At 33.2% G+C, this 20,743-nt stretch overlaps 1 protein-coding gene and 1 long non-coding RNA gene across 4 annotated transcripts in view; one reads left to right on the top strand and one right to left on the bottom strand.

Moving 5' to 3' along the window:
* Window positions 1–20,743, bottom strand: part of LOC143249629 (uncharacterized) — a 43,652-nt gene that overhangs the window by 7,140 nt on the left and 15,769 nt on the right. Inside the window, exon 1 of one of the 3 annotated variants that reach the window (XM_076499816.1) lies at window positions 12,729–12,946. The exons of the other annotated variants lie outside the window; for them this stretch is intronic. The gene's annotated coding sequence lies outside the window, so the exon portion shown is untranslated. Of the gene's footprint in view, window positions 1–12,728; window positions 12,947–20,743 lie in introns of those variants that run through there. 3 annotated transcript variants of the gene reach the window in all.
* Window positions 1,511–4,049, top strand: LOC143249630 (uncharacterized). Its single transcript, XR_013027872.1, has 2 exons — window positions 1,511–1,802; window positions 2,695–4,049. It is a non-coding gene; the product is annotated as an uncharacterized LOC143249630 (long non-coding RNA).

Raw genomic sequence — 20,743 nt, 5'->3', positions numbered from 1 at the left:
TCGAAACTAGTAGTTACAAACATATTTTAAGCTAATAAACATCGCCTTGAAACAAAATAATAAGGTTTTACAAATATTACGTGTTGAAATAAACTCAAGTATCAGCCTTGACTGAGCAGCGCTCATAGAGGATATATAAAATATAAAACTGTATTGATTAGTTCTGTATTTAGGATCGATATCTTTACTAAAACTTTCATTTTCTTCGTTTTTTCTTTATAGAAGTAATCAAAGTTTATGGTTTATTTATCAAATGGTTCACGTATCAGGTAATAATGTAATCCTTCTTTACTTAATCATTATTGATGAGTTTTTTTATTCCTCTCGGCTGAACTTTTTCAGATCGATTGAAAGGTTTTTGTTTGTTTTGAATTTCGCGCAAAGCTACACGAGGGCTATCTGCGCTAGCCGTCCCTAATTTAGCAGTGTAAAACTAGTAGTCATCACCACCCATCGCCAACTCTTGGATAACTCTTTTACCAGCGAATAGTGGGATTGACCGTCACGTTATAACGTCCCCACGGCTGAAAGGGCGAGCATGTTTGGTGTAACAGGGATTTCAACCCGCGACTCGGATTACAAGTCGAGTGCCTTAACCACCGGGCTATGCCGGGTCCCCAATGAAGGAATTACATGTATTACTGATGCTTCAAAACAAACTTTTATTCGCGAGGCTCGAAAACTTAGTTTGCCGAAAACAATGTGAACTACAGCACCAGTAAAACATGTTTATTGTTAATTGCATTACGTTTATTTCAATTTTTAGCCTTATTGTTAGACCCTTCTTCTCTGTGATGAATCCCAAATATAGTGCTTTTTTGCGAAATACAAATTACAGGATATCCTTTAATGATGTCACTAAGATGAAAAACTATTTTAATTATGTAAGTGTACTGTTGCAACGATTTATATTACTGGGCAAGATCGTTTGAATTACTCTGTTTAAAAAAAGAAAAAAGCTAAGTCCAATCCCTTTGATGATAAAAAGTTTTATGTCTTCGACTTACATAGATTTGCTAAACTACTGTTCACTGACAGGCCTAAATTCTAAATTCCTTGTGGTCGCTAATACAAGAATTTCAAAGAAAAGTACTTTGTATAAATTCATAAAAATATTACTATTTTTTAAGAGCAATGTAACTTATTTGTTGATTTCTTCTGAACTTGAGATATTTTCGGTCATTTCTACTTCTACGACGAATTATCAAGTCGGTATTGAAAAAAGGTTACACAAAATGACAGTAATATACAAATTTACTTACTCAATAATTAATAATATAATATAACAAAGTCGAAATATCATGAAAACTTTTTATCTAGCCTAACGCGCTGTTTATATATTTTAAATGATTTCTTAAGGTTTCAAATCGTTAAGCCTCATCTATAATATGATATCAAAACTTCCAATACACAAATATAAAAACTATATAATTGTTTTAATAAGAGCAAAAAAAAATATTATCTTGAGTAGTGGTGTTACAGAGAAATTCCTATATATAATGATACGAAAGAAATTGCTCATTTCTGAGAAATACAAAATTATTTGAAAATCTCATATAACAATGTGGGTGTAATACAGTCCAAGTGTTGGCACATGCGCTATGAGGGGAACTCACTTATTTAACGGACACATTTTGGAAAAGTTTGGTTTGTTTTCAATTTCGCGCAAAGCTACACTAGAGCTATGCTGGCCATCCCTAATTTAGCAGTGTAAGACTAGAGGGAAGACAGCTATTCATCACCACCCACCACCAACTCTTGGGCTACTCTTTTACCAACGAATTCCTACTTCATCGCAAGTGGTAAGTTATATTAACGCTACCAAATTGTATGCAATAATGAAGGAGGGAAATAAACTTCATGAGAAGGCCGTAGATTTGGCGTTCTGTTTTAACCACATGGAAAAGTCCATTAAAAAAACGAAACAGTTGAAATTGGACACTTTATTCAAATAAATTTAAAATTTTGTGTGCTTATGTATACTTTGAATGTATGTTTTTGTTCGTATTCTAATAAATATAGAATAAACAGTATAATAACTTTATTCACAAATGTCTTACTTCCCTTGAGTCAAGCAAGTATGACATTCCGCTCAAAATTTATATATAATTAAGGAAATACATGTTCACTATGTCTTAGCCGGAAAACCTGCTTAAGCAGGAAATTTTACTCGGTCCCATGCGATTCCGCTTTAGACAGGTTTTACTGTCTGTATTAACTGCTATTACAAATCATTGTACAGTAATTAATAAGTCATATGACAGCGCACTATCATGAAAAACTCGCACGAAAGTAATTTTCTCGTACTTTTTAAAATATCAATATTACTATTAAGTATTTCTACTCATCTTTGTTGGTTTAGCGGTAAGTACAGGATTTGTTAAAAATTCGAGATTTGATACCCCTGGTGGCAGAGCACAGTTAACCAGTTGTGTAGCTTTATTTTCAACAAACAAAATAAGCTTCCCTAATCACGAAGACGTTTCTTTTCAGTACCAAAGCAGACATATATTTGAACACAAAGGTTGTATCAGGTCATCACATAAGTAATGTCATTTCTTTTGGAATAGGATAAGTTTAAATGCATATTTCTTGGTTAACTGAAGTTATTCTCAAAGTCATATGTTATATGGGGTGACTTGATAGCACTAAATGTAAGCCAGTTTGTTTCTTTACTAGTTTTTGTTATTTCAGAAGCTCCTGTTATCATGGAGGTGTCAGAGAACAGTACTACCGAAGCTACGCGAAGCATTCAAGAGGTGTAGGGCAATATAGGGCAAAATATGAGCAAATGTCAAAGATGGTTCAACAAGTTTAGAACTAAGTACTGCAGTTTGAAAGATGCAGGTCTAACTGGGTGCCCTTTTGAGTTTGATAATGACCTGCTTCTAGCAACACTTGAGGAGGATTGTGCTGCAACTGTTGAAGAATTAGCCCAGAAACTCAGTTCATCTCCTTCCATTGTCCATCAACATTTGCAACAACTTGGTAGAGTTTCAAAGTTGGGAAAACGGTACCACACGAGTTGTCAACTGATAATCTGAGAGAACGAGTAGACATCTGCACATCTCTTCACTTTCGTGAACTTCAAGCTTCGTTTGTGAACCACCTAGTGACTGGAAATAAGAAATGGATACTCTATCAAAATGTTAAGAGCCGCCGACAGTGGGTTAGAGCAGGAAAACCAGTTACACTACAGCCTGCACTCTAGGAAGGATTTGCTTAGTGTTTGGTGTTGTAAACATTTTGAGTTGTTCCAACCAAACCAGACAAGCACTGCTGAGAGATACTGTCAGCAACTGGATCATCTGAACATTGCACTCAAAAAAAAAAAAAAAAAGAGACCTGCTTTGGTGAATCGGAAAGAAGTTGTTTTCCACCATGACAAGCACATCCTCACACCGCTAGGGTCATTTCCAGAAAAATTGAAGAGCTTGGCTGGAAGAAACATCCCCATGCTCCTTATTCTCCTAATTTTGCTCCTTCAAATTACCATCTTTTCAGAAGTCTGCAACATCATCTGAATGAAGAACATTTTACTTCTATGGATGAGTTAAAAAATAGCCTTTGTACCTTTTTACTTCAAAACCACCTGATTTTTATGAGAGTGGTATTGAAAATCTATTGAGGCATTGGCAGACTGTTAATTAAAGTAAAAGAAAAATACATAATTGATTAAAGTTGTTATTTGAGGTTTTTTCTCCTTTTAAATCTTAGTGTTACAAACGACATAACTCATGGGATGACCTGACATTTATTTTAATGTAACAAAACGTGAGTTGCTCGTATGTTGAAAAATAATTTATGAGATTTTTCTCATTGGATTTATTTTAGTTTTATTTAAAACCTGTATAAATTACATATAATCAATTACTTAGTAAACTCTGAAGACAATTTTAACTAAAATAAGGATATATATTATGCTTTAGAAATCTCCAAGCTGAATGCAGAATTTAATGGAAATACAAAACACAACTGAAATTTTGAAGACAATCAACAGGTTCTCAGTGTATTTCTATCAATAAGAAATAAAAATACAGATATCTAGATTATTGTTATATTTTATCTATTGTACCTGAAAGAAAAGTGTTCTCCATTTAATGACTTAGTGGTTAGCATACAGCAATGTACACTTGAAGCACCATGGTTTGCGTCCCATTGTGGCAAAACGCGCTCTGCAGTGTGTTATAAAATTGACAGTAAATTTTCATTATTTGATTAAAGTTTCCGAAGATTTTTGTTAGGTGCTGTTGACCAAATACCTTCCCTCTGACATATCATTTACAGATTAGGTATGGCTTTTGCAAATAATTCTTGTATAGCTTTGTGTAAATAGGTAAAATAATACTTTTCAACGCACAGAATACAATGACTACGGTTTTCTTAAAGTCAAAGTTAAGCCTCAGTTGTATTATGATTACATGCTAGTACCTTTAAGTTAAACATATTTCAAACCATTACGTACTTACACAGACAAATACGAAAATACTAAAATATCTGACACAGTCGTGTTAAAATAAGCCAGATTTTATCTGATGGTTGGTGACACTTCATAACTTACATACTGCTCTTGCAAAAATAAATGTGCAGTATATAACCTACTTTTAAAACTAAAAAAAACAAACAAACAAAACAAATAACATTAGTAATATACTTAAAAACAACAAAGTTTATCAGCAGAGTTATGAGACCAATATTGGTCAGTAAAATATTCCTCATCGTCAGTTATTTACCCTCAGAACATATGTATAATCTGTTGTTCAAGAATGAGACAAAAATTTTACAAATTACCATTACATTATTTTACACAGATATAAAATATGAATGAATAAATAAAATTATTAATGCAAAATCGTTGAATATATTTATGTGGTTTCAGGTACACAATCACGAAAAAACGGATACTCTTGAAACGAAATGAAGTATTTTATTATGAAAAAGAAAACGTGCTTCACAAAGAAATTTCATAAATTCCACAGCCTGAAATACTAAACATTCTACTGTTTTCAAAGCAAAATTAGTTATTATATAGAAAGTGTGCACCAAATTTCATGCAATTGTGTTATGTATGAAAACAAAACAGAGGTGACACGATATCACAAGTGCGGTGCTGAAAGTGTTAATAAACTTCTAATGTTGGATTTATGAATTTTAGTTATACTACTTAAAAATATAAATATATGATGTGTTGTCGTTGGGCTTAGGATTCTTCGTCAGTAGGTGTCTATGACTTGTTAGCGGTAAATTCGAAAAATATAAATATACGAGGTCTGTTCAAAAAAATACGCGGACTGACGTCATAAAACAAAATGTACTTTATTTAGAAGTTACAGGTCTGGGACCCCTTCAAAGTACTTTCCTCCCCAACGCACACACTTATCCCATCGGTTTTTCCACTTGTTGAAACAGTCCTGGTACGCTTCTTTTGTAATGTCCTCCAGCTCCTTCGTCGCATTTGCCTTAATCTCGGGAATCGTCTCAAATCTTCTTCCTTTCAAGGGTCTTTTGAGTTTGGAAAACAAGAAAAAATCGCGAGGAGCAAGGTCAGGTGAGTAGGGGGGGGGAAGAACAGTGATCGAGTGTTTGGCCAAAAACTCACGAGTTCTGAGGCACAGATTTCGCAGCAACGCGGTGCATCTTCAATTTTTCGGTCAAAATCTCGTAACAAGATCCAACTGATATCCCACACTCTTCAGCAAGCTCCCTGACAGTCAGACGTCGATTTGCCCGCACCAGGGTGTTGATTTTCTCGACGTGTGGGTCGTCAGTTGACGTGGAAGGACGTCCAGGACGCTCATCATCTTCAATGGACTGTCAACCATCCTTAAAACGTTCATGCCACTTGAGACATGCCGTACGCTTCATAGCAACATCACCGTAAGCCGTGTTAAGCATAGCAAAAGTTTCAGTCGCAGATTTTCTAAGTTTAACACAAATTTTCACAGCAAGTCGTTGCTCCTTCAGGTCATTCATTCTGAAATCCGCCAAACGAAAAAATCGCACTTCACTTAAAACCGCGTAGCTAATACACAAATGAAGATATCTGCAATCGGGAAATGGCGTCGTAATCAGCTGATCTGTGCAAACCTAGCGACACCAAGCGGATTCCCCTAGAACCAACTGGAGCCGCGCAATTCAAACAGTCTGCGTATTTTTTGAACAGCCCTCGTATATATGTTTTCAAAATAAAATATATATATATTCTGAACAACATAAACGTATGTACAACAAATTCTTTGCACTGTAAAGTTTATATGTACATTATAAACACTATATATATATAGTTGTCTTCTTCTTCTTAAAAGTCCACTTAGACCTATTTAGGATTTCAGTTGACAAGCCGAACTATTTTAATATTATCGCAATAGTACAGTATTCTGTGTGTGATTCACTTAAAAAGTTGTGCGAGTTACCGCAGTCATGTATAACTCGTTCAGTAATGGTTTGCTCTTCTTTCTTGAAAATATCCTATGTTTCTTTTGTTAAAGTGCACTCAGGCTGATTCAGTTACTTTAGAACCACGCTTTAACGGAATAAATTATTCTTATTTCACTTTTTTTTTCTACCGTTATTCTTACTCTAACATAATAAACGTTAGGCCTCTCTCTTCTAAGTAGTTAACTTCACGTCAAACTTTTCCTTGGTCGTAATTTTATTATCTTCTGCTATTATCTGTCTGTTGTTTACACTCGTCTCACATTATTTATATATTTATCACTTAATCGTCTGCCCACCTTCTAGAAATCACTATATTATCGACGTCAGTATATTTGCACGTGACGTTTGGATAGTCTCAATATCAATGAATTATAAACACAACTTCCAACAATTGTCTTCTTTTAACTCTTATTATAACAAAATTAAACAATAAGATATTCACTCACAAAATAAATTAATCAATAAAATCTACGCTAAATATTTTTTTATTTCGTGACAGGCTTTAAGGATTAAATATATCCTTATGCTATTCCTTGGTCCATATAACTATGTTTTTATTACTTGTATTGTATATAACAGTAAATGACTCATTGACAAAATATTTAATTTTACACTTTATATTTTTCATTTACATATTTCATATATTTTACAAAGGCTGATCGTGCTTCTATGGGCGGATGGTGTTAGCATTACAAGATCTTATATAAATATGGTGTTATTTTAGGAGAACAGTGTAACTAAGGATAGTGTTTCCATAGTTCAGTAGGATTTTAACACATCTACTGTTTTGCTTTTACAAGTAAGACAGTTATTTCAATAAGAGAACTATTATAACACCGTGCATTACACATGCACATTTCTACCACATGTACCATCTTAATTTATCCTTTATTTTAACGAGGCAAATGTAACAACCAATACTTTACCTTATATATTTTTACAAATACACATCATTTTATGCATAAAACACTTCACTAATTCATTAGTTCTAAAGTTTCATAATGTTAGATAAAGGAACAATATAGATTTGAATTGAAATAGTAATATTAAGATAATGTTCAATAGTTGTGTAAAAGCTAATTTAGTATTTTAAAAGTTAAGATGTTTAAATTATATTAATATATATAATAATTTTGTTAATAAATACTTCAATAAACAGTAAAGATGTTGCATTTATAGAATTATTTCATATGTATTTTTCTGTAGACCATACTTTTTATTGGGAGAAACAACCAATTAGAAATGTGTTGTCAAGAAAATTTTTATTGATAACAACAACTATTTAGCTTACATTATGATTTGTTTGCTACTAAACTCTCTGAAATACACAATTTTTTTTTTTCTGTTATGTTCATTTCTTTTATTCATTACCTGTTAAAATTAAATTTTATAGTGCAATAAAATTTCTGATTTGTCGACAAATATATTAATATATATATATATACATTTGAATTGTTATAAAATGAAATAATATATTTTACCAAAGAAAGAGTGTTACAAAATTTCCTAATTTTAAACTTTACTTTTAATACAATTAATATTTCATTCTGTTAATTGTACAAGGTGATTGGTTGTCTCGACTTCTCCTGCCCTCTGTGTTTCCGAACAAAGTTTATCAACGTTATTTGAGTTGGACTTCTTAGACAATTAGTACAAATTAAATATTTTTGCAAGATAATCGTTGCAGACGTTTCGATTTATGCATAAAGAAAGTTCGTTTATAAGTTGTACTCTAAACATAATGTTCCAAACCAGCAAGAAATCATATTTGTGAACATTTTCTGTGGAAAGGTAATAATGATATTTCTACAATAGTGATCGTTAAATATGATTATTTAAATATATCCTTTAAATTTTAGTGGAAGAGATACATACATTAACTTATAAAGTTAAACAAAAATTTAAATCAGCGTCCTTTTCAAGGTAATTAGATGTTATATAATATATTAGTTATAGAAATGAAACCATATAACAAATGAATTTGCACCATTAATAAATGTTTTACTTAAAAAAACGTAGAAAATGCAAAAAGAATGTTATGCAAGTTTTATATAGAAGCATTTATTAGTGAAGTCTTTTATTCATAAAGTGACCGTAATAGTTGAAATTATAAAACAAAGTATTGGCTATTATAGTTGTTTCGTTCAAATAATGGATAAATTAAAATAGTACGTATCGTAAAAACTGGCATACGTGAAACATTATGTTATGATAGTTGAAATAACTGTTTTACTTGTTAAAATCCTACCGAATTATAAACTCTGCTCTTAGTAACACTGTCTGCTCTAAAAGTAACACTATCCTTAGTAATACTTTGTAATAGTAACACCACTGCCAGCCTTTGTGAAACATGTAATATATTGGTGAAGATTATAAAAAAAAACTGTCAACATGTGTAATGAAATATTTTGTCAACAAGTGATTTACTGTTATATAGAAATTATATATATATAATTTTTAAATATTTATATTATTTTCCACCAGAGATGAACTTGAGAAGAGAGTCTATGATGTAAAAGCCTAACGTAATGCATTCCTTGATTGGCTGCACCTTCTGCTGTGGACTACAGTTTCGTGTATTCAAGGCTCATCAGCACACCTTTGGGCATAAAACCAAATAAATACCATCAAGCACCTTATAAAGTTGAAATGTATATGATATGAAAGAGGGGTTTGAGTCGGTTTTTATCTATATTACATTGTTTTAATCGCAAAAAAACGCATATAGTTTTATCTCAGATTTTGTGCAAGTGATTTTGTTTCTAATACTGTTTTTTAAATCTTTTGCTTGTGATTTGTTTTTAATATTTAATCGGGTGAATTAACTGAAAAACAGAATATATCAATGGAACGAGAAAGCGCCCGGCAAGCATTAGGTAAAACCAAAATTATCCAACATTACTTTATTTTCTGAGACTGTTTATACAATTCTAGTTTGGGAATACTTGTTATTATTTTTAATGCATGCACCTTAACTTATATACATAGATATATCATACACTGTTGTTAAGGTAATATGTCATACAAATGAGAGGACGAAATATAATTTGTGATAGGATGATATATTGCCTTAAAAGAAAGAAAAGTCAACTTTACTCCTAACGAGTCTTCACTGTTATCTTGTAAACATTAAAGTTACATGTTCTGCTATTTTTAAAACACGGTTTTTTACTGAACTAATTGCACGTCTTTTTGTCTTTTTTCTTTTTACTTCTTCCAGATGATTCAGCGCGAAAAGCAGTTTTAATTACGTCAGAACACATGATTCATTTCGCGTTATATCGTTGATGAATGGAAAAAAGTTTTACACACTCATTAAATTATTAAATCATGTTGTTTATTAATTCATTTAAAGGTTCAAAATTGTATTCGATCTAATGTCACGCTCAACGTAATTCATTTAAAAGTTACTGGATTGGACTTCAGTATTTATTATCATGAATTACAGTTTTCTAGGTGTTCTGTTTACCGTTTAAAGTATCAGTTCTTCTGATTTGTATATCTCTTTTACAAACAATAATCTAGTACCCCTGACCAAACTGAGCCATAGCATGATTCCTAGATTATATTTGATACAAATATTCACGAAATCCCACTGATCTTCGTTGCCACGGGCCTCGATTTTGATTACGTTTTCACAACTGATGGGCTTTCAGTACCTGGATTCTATGAATACTTAGTAGCTGCTAGTATGACAGACGAAAAGCTGTTGTTTTTTTTTCAGTGCAAAGCTGCTCCTGATATAATAGATGGTTTGGTTTGTACTGAATTTCGCTCAAAGCTACACGAGGGCTATCTGCGCTAGCCGTCCCTAATTTAGCAGTGTAAGCCTAGACGGAAAGCAGCTTGTCATCACTACCCACCGATAATTCTTGGGCTAATCTTTTACCAACGAATAGTGGGATTGACCGTGACATTATAACGCCCTCACGGCTGAAAGGGCGAGCATGTTTGGTATGGCAAAAAAACAAAGATAAACAAATATTATGATTTAACAATATTAGTGTCATACTTACAAGTTTTACTTTTAAATATCCTATATTTCATGTTGTTACTAACTATCAATTTGCAAATGTCTTTTATATGTTAAGCTGATCTTTCACATTTAAAAATAACAAAATTATCAATATCACCAAATTCCTTAGCAATAAAATCATAAAACTGAAAGTTAGAAAGGATGCATTAAAATTACCTCAGTTAAATTTTAATTTAAGAAAATAATGTAAGTAAATAGAATGTAGAGACATCATAATAAAATAATCCAAGTGACGATCGGTCTGTCATCGGACACGCTCGATTTTTTTCGAATTTCACGAGTTACACGAATCCAATACCACTTTTTTCTCCTATAATACTTTCTCTTTTGATTGCCCGTTCCTATTTTAGTTGAATTCAATCGTTAACATAGGCATAAATAGCTCATAAATTTCGGAATTTTTTCCTGCTATATAAAAACCTGTCAGAGAGAATGAATTGTATACCAATGATTTATTTAGCACCGAGGGAAGTTAATTTGCTGTTTGTTATAAACAGAAGTGTCCCCAACTGGGACAACGACAAATCTACAGATTTACAACGCTAAATTTAGGGGATCGATTCCCCTCGGTGGACACAGCAGATAGCCCAATGTGGCTTTGTTATAAAAAAACGCACACACACACATGAATAGAAGTTTAAAAGATGATAAAGTATTTAAAATAAATGTAGTTTTAAGAAAACTATCACAGTAATGTTTGTTTGTTTTTTTAATTTTGCGAAAAACTACACCAGGGCTATGTGCGCTAGGTGTCCGTAATTTAGTAGTATAAGACTAGAGGGAAGGCAGCTAGCCATCACCACCCACTAGTAACTCTTGAGCTGTTCTTTTATCATCAAATATAACGCCCACACGGCTGAAAGGGCGAACATATTTGATGTATCAGGGATTCGTTCTCGCGACCCTCGGTTTATGAGTCGAGTGCCTTAACCACCTCGCCATGCCGAGCCCTACAGTAATGTTACTGATGTGATCAGTGAATGCTGCGAGAAAGATCAACGTCAGGAAGAGACATTATTTAGATAAAAATAATGCTGCTAGGCTCCCTAGTGACACAGGGGAATGTCTGTGGACTTACAACGCTAGAAAGCAGGTTTCGATACCTGTGGTGAGCAAAGCACAAATAGCCCTTTGTGTAGCTTTGTGCTCAATTACAAATAAACAAACCTGAAGTTAGAAGGTTTCTTATTTTTCTTATGTCTGTTTACAGGCAACAAAGTTGCACATGTATATTAGATGATTCAAATTTGATGCCCCTCGCTAGCACAGCGGTATGTCTACGGATGTACAACGCTAAAATCAGGGGTTCGATTCCCCTCAGTGGGCTCAGCAGATAGCCCAATGTGGCTTTGCTATAAGAAAACACCAACACAAATTAGATAGGCTTTAGTATTTATTATTTTTGACTGGCTTTTATACTAGTAGCTTAATAAGGATATGCAGTAAAAAAAATTCGGTGCTTTCATATTATCGGGGGACCATTAAAATCATTTGATTGTATGAGAAATTTAAAACATACTAATAGAATGTTAAATGCGTACGTCTTATTTAGATTAATTTATGGTTTTTTTCTTTTCCCAACAACAAAGAAATTAATAAGAAAGCATTAGACTCATACATACTACACAGAAGAAACAACTGACCACGCAGCGACTGTCCCACATAAATTCAGCTAAATATGACTCTAGATGATGACGCGCAGTGCCTCGATGCGTTTTATTTCACCACTTAGCTGATTAAAAAAATAATTAAAAATTGATAGCCCCCGTTAACACGTAAGTACCAAAATTTCTTTCTATCCGAGTTATAAGGGCAGAATCTGACACGTGTGTCTTGAAAAATAAACAAACAGTTATGGTCACATAATAAATATTTTAAAAGTTACGATTTAAACGTTGAAAGCTGGCGAAGCATTAGTAAGTATTGCCGAAATATCTAGTAGTTGTTTTCATATGAAAAAATATACAATAGAAAAATACATGTTTCATCCTTATGAACGTTTATAGCTATATATAACGTAACATTACTTATATTAATTTTTAAAGCATATTTAAACGTGCAATAATTTCAAAGATATGCTAAAGCACCATACCATATCAAGTTGCTAGCATTATAAATATTAAAATAATGTATAACATGGCTTAATTAAAAATAAAAAGACAATTATAATTTCAAAAAATAAGTCTACATGACTACGTGATCTGAGCTTGACGTCACAAGTGTTTAATGAAAAAATAATATTAATGCAACGCACCTTGAGCCAAATAAATGGTATTAGATTCTTCGAAAATACCAGTCCTCTTATAAACTCCACAAACGAATTGCAGTAGCCTGACTTTATCTTATGATTTAAGAGAGTACTTACGGTGAAAATTTCTGGCATACACTATGATTTGTAGAGAGTACAAGAAAAACAGTTATATCGTCTTCATATAAACTTCATTTATTTAAATATGAGTTGTTCCTAAGAAAAATTTACTGTAAGCTTATACTCAGTTCAAGCTGACTCGTCTCGACTTCTGAAAGAAAATTGATTAATATTGACAAAAATGCCCCAATGTGTCGCTTGCACAACAGTGTTCATTACCATAGCAACGGGTGTCACATATATAAACAGCTTACTAGAATAACGGAGAGAGATTATATGGTTCAGAAAGCTTTCAAGTCAAACAAGTACTAGTTCAGTGATTGACGCGATGGTGACAGACAATATCATGAGATCAGAAGAACTATTCTGGATAAAAAATGAGATAGTTCGAATAGAATACATAAAAAATATGTCCTATTTTATCAATATACGACTTATGCTCTAAAAAACACCTCAGTCACACAAAATTCGGTGAAACGCTACAAAACTTTTGTAGCGAAAAAGTATGACCAACAGTCACTCTTTTATACAGTGAAATATACTGTCTTAACATGCTCTTTTACTTCTATTAATAAGCAGGTTATTTTAGATTACTTGGTGAAAATTATGCGCCAACTTATACAAGACTGGCATACTATTTTATTCATTTTATAACGTTTCTTTTACTTTGGCACAAGTAGTAAGACTAATGGCACAGACGTTTCGACACTAACTTCACAACTAAATGTAAGCCTAATTTGAAATATAAAGTTTAAAACTTAAATATAATCTATGAGACGTAACACTTATCTTAACTAGCTTTGTTAGGCAAACAAATGCAGTAACTTCTTATTGAGGCTCGACATGTCCTGGTGGTTAAGACACTCGACTCGTACTCTGAGGGTAGCGGATTTGAATCTCCGTCACATCAAACATGCTTGTCCTTTAAACCGTGGGGGCGATATAATGTTACAGTTGATCACACTATTCATTGATAAATAAGCTGGTAATAGGTAGTGATAACTAGTTACCTTCCCTCTAATTTTACACTGCTAAACTAGGGATGACTAGCACAGATAGCCCTCGTGTAGCTTTGCGCGAAATTCAAAGTAAACCAAACCAAATATCTTATTGAATACTTTATTTTAAGTGGCAGTAAATAGACATACCAGACTGCCGTTTACATGTATTTATAACTATTCTAATCATCTGCATTCGAGATCTTTGTGGAACATATTATTTTGTAGCCTGAAGTGTCCTGTAGCTAACATCTATTATAATAACTATCCACTATTAAATTAAAAAAAACACAGATTTTGTCTGGTCTGAAAATGCATGCACACCATACTATCTAAATACGCATGCACCCTATTCCAACGAATGTAAACAAAAGGTAGATATAAATATACATCAGTAGAAATTTTGTGCAATAAATATTAGAAGCTTATCAACATTTTTAAAAGGTCTAACGTTAAGTCGTCGAGTACGAGAGATTAGCTTTAACAAGTGGTATTTCAAAGTGAGTTAAGAAAGACAAGGAGAACAATTAGTCAAAAGACATTCTAAAGTAATTGAAGCCGTTTGTGTAGATTTTGACGAAAGAAAACAATTATTTATTTAAAGTTCAGGATACAACTGTGGTAACCCACGAGGTAGCGCAAGTGAATTATTCACTGATACTATTCTGATTAAAGCAGAGAAAAATAGTTCGTCTTGTGAACGGGATTTTAAAGTAATTGTATCAGCCTAAGCAGACTAAGACAATTATTTAGTTTTATAGACAACTGTGATATCCTATAAGGTAAAAACGTTTTGTACATACGTTTGACTTGTTTTAAATATATCATTTTAAAACAAGTGAGTTGTGTTCTGTCCTTTAACTATTAGAATTTATTGTCAACAAGTCACAGACGCAAACTGTGAAAGAATATTTATCCCACATATACATAAAACACTGATAGTTGTTTCACTCTGTAACCTTGACAAAACTCTTGTTTACTACGGTTAGCAATTAATTGTTTTCAATAACAAGCTTTACTACTTGATATTTCAAAAACACTCTCTACAAATGCACATTATAGATTCTAATCAAACGTAGTATTTAAACTTTGTATTATTTATTATTTAAGCTTTGTAATGTCATTCATATTTAAAAAGAACGGAATATAATTAAGTAATGAGAAAAAGAAGTAACACTTAGCCTTCATAGCCAGTACCTGTACCAAAGTTAGTATATTTCCATTATTCAGGAAGGGACATCTGTGTGTCAGTTTTGAAACTTTACAGAGCAGACTCGAGGATTAAACCATTGCTTACAAAAAATTACTAATCACACTCCAGAAGGAAAAAAATAAATTTAAATTTGGCGTTCTGGATTACGACCTTCTCAAGGGTTACAGCGTCACCTACAAATACAAACTAATATCTTTAAAAAAAAAAAAAAAAATAAGTGGTGTAGGAAGTAGTTACTAGGTTGGGGTGATTGGCCAGACATGAAAAGTTTACAATGAGAGATAGGAAGTATAAGGAATTGCTAAAATTAGCTCTCGTGCTTCCAATGACAACTCAATCTAAGGAAGGTGGTTCTGCTACATAAATCAAATATGTAAAAGTATGGGTTTTAAACAGTTCAAACGCCTGTGCAAACAGCAATTAAAATTTAGTCTCATAAACCTAAAATAAACAGAAATACTTCTTGGCCTTTTGATTATTATTATTATTATATTTTCTTGTTTATTTTTAGTTCTATAGTAATTGTTTAACGTGCGTGAGATTGTTTCGCTACACAATGAGTTATCTGTGCTCTGCCCACCAAAGATATGTCTCTAGACATACCGCTGTGCCATTGGGGTGCTGTGCATAAGATAATACCTGGCATTATTGTTGGTAAGTCAGTTTTTAATTGTTGTTTGTGTTTTTTCAGCTATCAGTTTATATATTTATGCGATTCTGTAACACTTGAGAAAGACTTAAACCGAAACGTAGCGTTCAAATATTATTTGTTTCTGGTTTGTGATCAGCATTTTTTGTTTTTTTTGTTTTTCTAACAACTAGAAAATCTCTACATCTACTACATTGTGTATTTATAATAACGAAAGGCTCTCAACCCAAACGAGCCGTTTTTGCATATAAATGAAAGGCTCTGTCTGGGTGTGTGTGACTGTCATAACTCAAGAGAAAAAAAAAACACACTTAGAAATCTGAAACTTTACATACATATTAAATGGACCTTGAGAGTTTATACCTGTGTATTATTACTTATCCACGTGTATGTTAACCTTTTTATGAGGTAAGCAAGCGAGAAACCACATAGGAAAGAATATGTTACAGCCATAGCTTCAAGAGCACCAAGAAACTTAAAATTTTGCACCTATACTAACTGGAACCAGTAAATGTTGTAACGGATGTTATAATATTTTAATATCTATGTTTGTTTCAGTTTAATATGTATTTTAAAATGTATGTAACTTACTTTGTTAAATGTATATTGCGCAAATCCCGCCTGTTCTCTAAATTTGTAGAAGATTCTCGAGAGTAAGAATCAACAATATGTTTAGCGAAAGCTCTAGCGTATCTTCAAGTATTGTTGGGCCGAACTTTCTAGAACTTCGCTTAAAGCTTAGAAATCGACACGCTGAGAGACAGTTATACAGAATATTTTTTATCAGCTACAGTCAGTATACTGTAAGCTCTGGAAGTTGTAACAGTAATTAACGCTTACTAATAAGAAAACTACAGAATTTGGCAAGGAACGTTTATAGGTTTCAAACATTATAAACCGTTTAACTTCAATGAATTAACTGCGAACGTTATTATTTCTACGAGGACATTAAAAACTTTGGTAAAAAGTAAGCTTGTAAACAGCGTGAGGCCAGCCAAACCAGCTAGCTTAACCAAAGTGTAACAGTACCAACTCAAAATTAATTCGTTCGTCGTGAATTTGGACCGTCGATAAAGTATTCAGTTCCAGACCAGATAGAGGACTGAGTATTACTTGTAACTTTGTAAAACTTTTATACGAGGTCTGTTCAAAAAATACGCGGACAGACGTCATAAAACAAAATGTACTTTATTTAGAAGTTACAGGTCTGGGACCCCTTCAAAGTACTTTCCTTCCCAACGCACACACTTATCCCAACGGTGTTTTCACTTGTTGAAACAGTCCTGGTACGCTTCTTTTGTAATGTCCTCCAGCTCCTTCGTCGCATTTGTCTTAATCTCGGGAATCGTCTCAAATCTTCTTCCTTTCAAGGGTCTTTTGAGTTTGGGGAACAAAAACAAATCGCAAGGAGTAAGGTCAGGTGAGTAGGGGGGTGGGGAAGAACAGTGATCGAGTGTTTGGCCAAAAACTCACAAGTTCTGAGGCACAAATTTCGCAGCAACGAAAATCTTCAATTTTTCGGTCAAAATCTCGTCACAAGATCCAACTGATATCCCACACTCTTCAGCAAGCTCCCCTGACATTCAGACGTCGATTTGCCCGCACCAGGATGTTGATTTTGTCGACGTGTGGGTCGTCAGTTGACGTGGAAGGACGTCCAGGACGCTCATAATCTTCAATGGACTGTCGACCATCCTTAAAACGTTCATGCCACTTGAAACATGCCGTACGCTTCATAGCAACATCACCGTAAGCCGTGTTAAGCATAGCAAAAGTTGTAGTCGCAGATTTTCCAAGTTTAACACAAAATTTCACAGCAAGTCGTTGCTACTTCAGGTCATTCATTCTGAAATCCGACAAACGAAAAAATCGCACTTCACTTAAAACCGCGTAGCTAATACACAAATGAAGATATCTGCAATCGGGAAATGGCGTCGTAATCAGCTAATCTGTGCGAACCTAGCGACACCAAGCGGATTCCCCTGGAACCAACTGGAGCCGCGCAATTCAAACAGTCCGCGTATTTTTTGAACAGCCCTCGTATAAACCATTAATGGTGTTTGTAAACAGAATTTCGTGTACAGAGATGTATTTTTGTAGTATGTAGGTATTTCACACATATTTTTAGATTTAACTTCATTATGGAGATCTACATTTGCCGTTTCATAAAGCGTCACTTTTTGTGGATTCTACTCGCAAATCCAAATAATAAGTATAAATTCGCTTCATACCCCTTAGAATTTACTCTTTAGTCTAAATTAAAAGGTAGAAAATAAAACAATAATGATGTATGGTAATGCATATTACTTGAATATTCCTAATCCATAAATACACACATATGATCTTTTCTACAGCAAAAAACCTACATAGTAAATATATATTTTAAATTTGAGAAGCCATTAGCTCTTCTAAATAGAGTAAAGGCGTGTGTTTTGTTTTTCTTACATCAAAGCCACATCGAGCTATCAACTGAACCCACCAAGAGGAATCATACCTCTGATGTTAGCGTTGTAAATCCGTAGATTTACCGCTGTACCAGCGAGGGGCAGAGTAGAGGCAAATAGATAATTAGAAGGGCAGATTTGGAAAATGAAGCAGAATTTCAAAAGAACCTTAAGATTTTGCTTGCAAAGAATACAGTAACTAATGGTAACTTTCAGGAAGTTAGAAACAAGTAAAATAGTAATAGAATTAGAAATAATGAACGTAATTTATAAAGAAAGTCCCGTTAAGTAACAGAATTCAACTTTCACCTTGTGCAAATGAAGAGAGAGGAAAAGAAAACAAAAAGAACAGATACGGTTTTTAGCGTTGTAAGTCCGCAGACATATCGCTGAGCCACTGGGGGTCAAGAACAGATACGAATGGCATTGAAAAACATAAGGAACATTTAGTGAAAGATGATTTTTTTTAGTGCGACACGTGGATAGAATACTGTGGAGTCAATCGGAAGGAAAAAAGATTAGGGTTAGGGATGAAGGATGTATTGAGATTAGGGTTAGGGATGAAGGATGTATTGAGATTAGGGTTAGGGATGAGGGATGTATTGACAAAGAAAGTGACATAGCAAAGGATGATTACAATAATGCATTCTATGAAGTGCACATAGAGTCTAATTTACAATTAGTTGATAAAGACATTTAAAGAAAGTGGTCATAATAATTAATTCCCTCAAGACTTATTTGTGGGGACGAAATTATAAATAGATCACTGCTAGGGTTAAGTTAATAACTAAGGACGACCAGATGGGATGATTAAATTTCTAAGATCAGTTCAATAGAAAAAACGAACTTTTTGGAATGGATGGTTAACATTTAAATAGGGTAGGAGCTCGTTTGTTTACAAGGGCTATTAACTCAACTGTAAAGACAGCTTTAAACTAGGACTAGAAAATTTTGATGGCCAGAATAAAATAGATGTAGAAAAGTAAAATGTAACGAAAAGTATAGTGTAGGAACAAAGTAGAGCAGTATTTCTAATGGTAGACTATATACGTTATTACTACATGTAATGTTATTAGTATGATAAATAAAATAGATGACCTTAGAGAAATAGTCGGAACAGGAGATTCTGATGTGATGGAAATGAATTAAACGAGGCTAAATGTGGACAGTTTTGATGACAACGATTTCTTTAAAATACAGGGTTATAGGTTGTTCAATAGGAACAGAGTAACAAAGAGAGAAAAGAAGGAGAAAAATGTGAGTTACATCCTTTTCAAGTTCATGATGAAATGAGGTTGAATCTATTTGAGTTTCTGTTAGTAATTATAAGGAGAGAAGGGTTTGAGTTGGAATTTGTTACAGACCACTAAATTAAACTGGTGAAATTTATGAAAAATTATACTGTGATATAAAAATTTAATTGCCAATAAGGTCATAATTATGGGAGATTTTAATTTCAGGCATATAGTTTGGGAAGTGCTTGAGGTAGGTCATAAGAATGACAGGTTGTAGAAACTATTTAGAACGGTTTTATTCAACAGTTAGTTAGTAGACATATTAGGTGTGTTTGTTTTTCTTACAACAAAGCCACATCGGGCTACCTGTTGAGTCCACCGAGGGGAATCGAACCCCTGATTTTAGCGCTGTAAATCCGAAGACTTACCGCTGTACCAGCGGGGGACGACGCATTAGGTACAATACTATTTTAGATTAATTGCTAACTTCTAGTGTAGAAATAGTTGACAAGGATCCAACTGATCATTGCCCAATTAGTTATAATGTTTTACTGGATATGGAGATAAGGAAGAGTGATAATTTGGTTCCAAATTTAAAAAATGTAAATTCTGATGGCTTGAAAAAGGATACGATTGTTATGAATTCAGCAACTGAATTAATCTATTATACAGAAATCAAATGGGGAAAATTTTAAAAATAGATATTTAAGCATTCAAGATATGCATGTTCCTTATAGAAAAAAAGGCGGATGGTGTTTACAAGTAAAGAAACCAGATTTACTCACAAAGAGTGTAAAGGATAAAAATAAAGGAAAACATTGAAATATTAAGAAGGTTAAATTCACTTATATGATGCCTTTGAATTACATGATAGTTATCATTATATACATATATTTAGCTTTAAGTATAGAATTTCTTTCCGAGTTTAAGTTTGAACTGAAGTATGTCTTTTGTTATCTTAAATTTGCCAAGCGTATTCGTTTTAAATTTTGTTATTTTTACTCCAATATTATTCATGAAGCAGCAACAAAAATAACACAAACCATTGACCCCTAATATTAAACACTAGAAAATGTGTCGATCTTATATTACACTGACTGACTTTTTTATTAAAAACCTTCCCATCTACCCTAGTACCTAATATTCAATGTAACCACCTTTCGTCACGATAATAGTGTTGGCTGAGCCTGATACAGAAATGTGAAAAGACTTCTTCGACTGAAATAACTCATCATAAAATGATGTGTGACCTGTAACTGATGCAGAGATGTCCTCAGAGAATTATTGTTTAACATTCACCACAGAGATTCTCAAAAGTTGAGATCTGTTACTGTACTCATCAAATAAGATAAAGTAATTCAC

The sequence above is a fragment of the Tachypleus tridentatus genome, chromosome 4 (assembly GCF_004210375.1).
Source record: "Tachypleus tridentatus isolate NWPU-2018 chromosome 4, ASM421037v1, whole genome shotgun sequence".
NCBI classification, from domain to species: Eukaryota; Metazoa; Arthropoda; class Merostomata; order Xiphosura; family Limulidae; genus Tachypleus; species Tachypleus tridentatus.
This window is presented reverse-complemented; position numbering and strand designations above follow the sequence as displayed.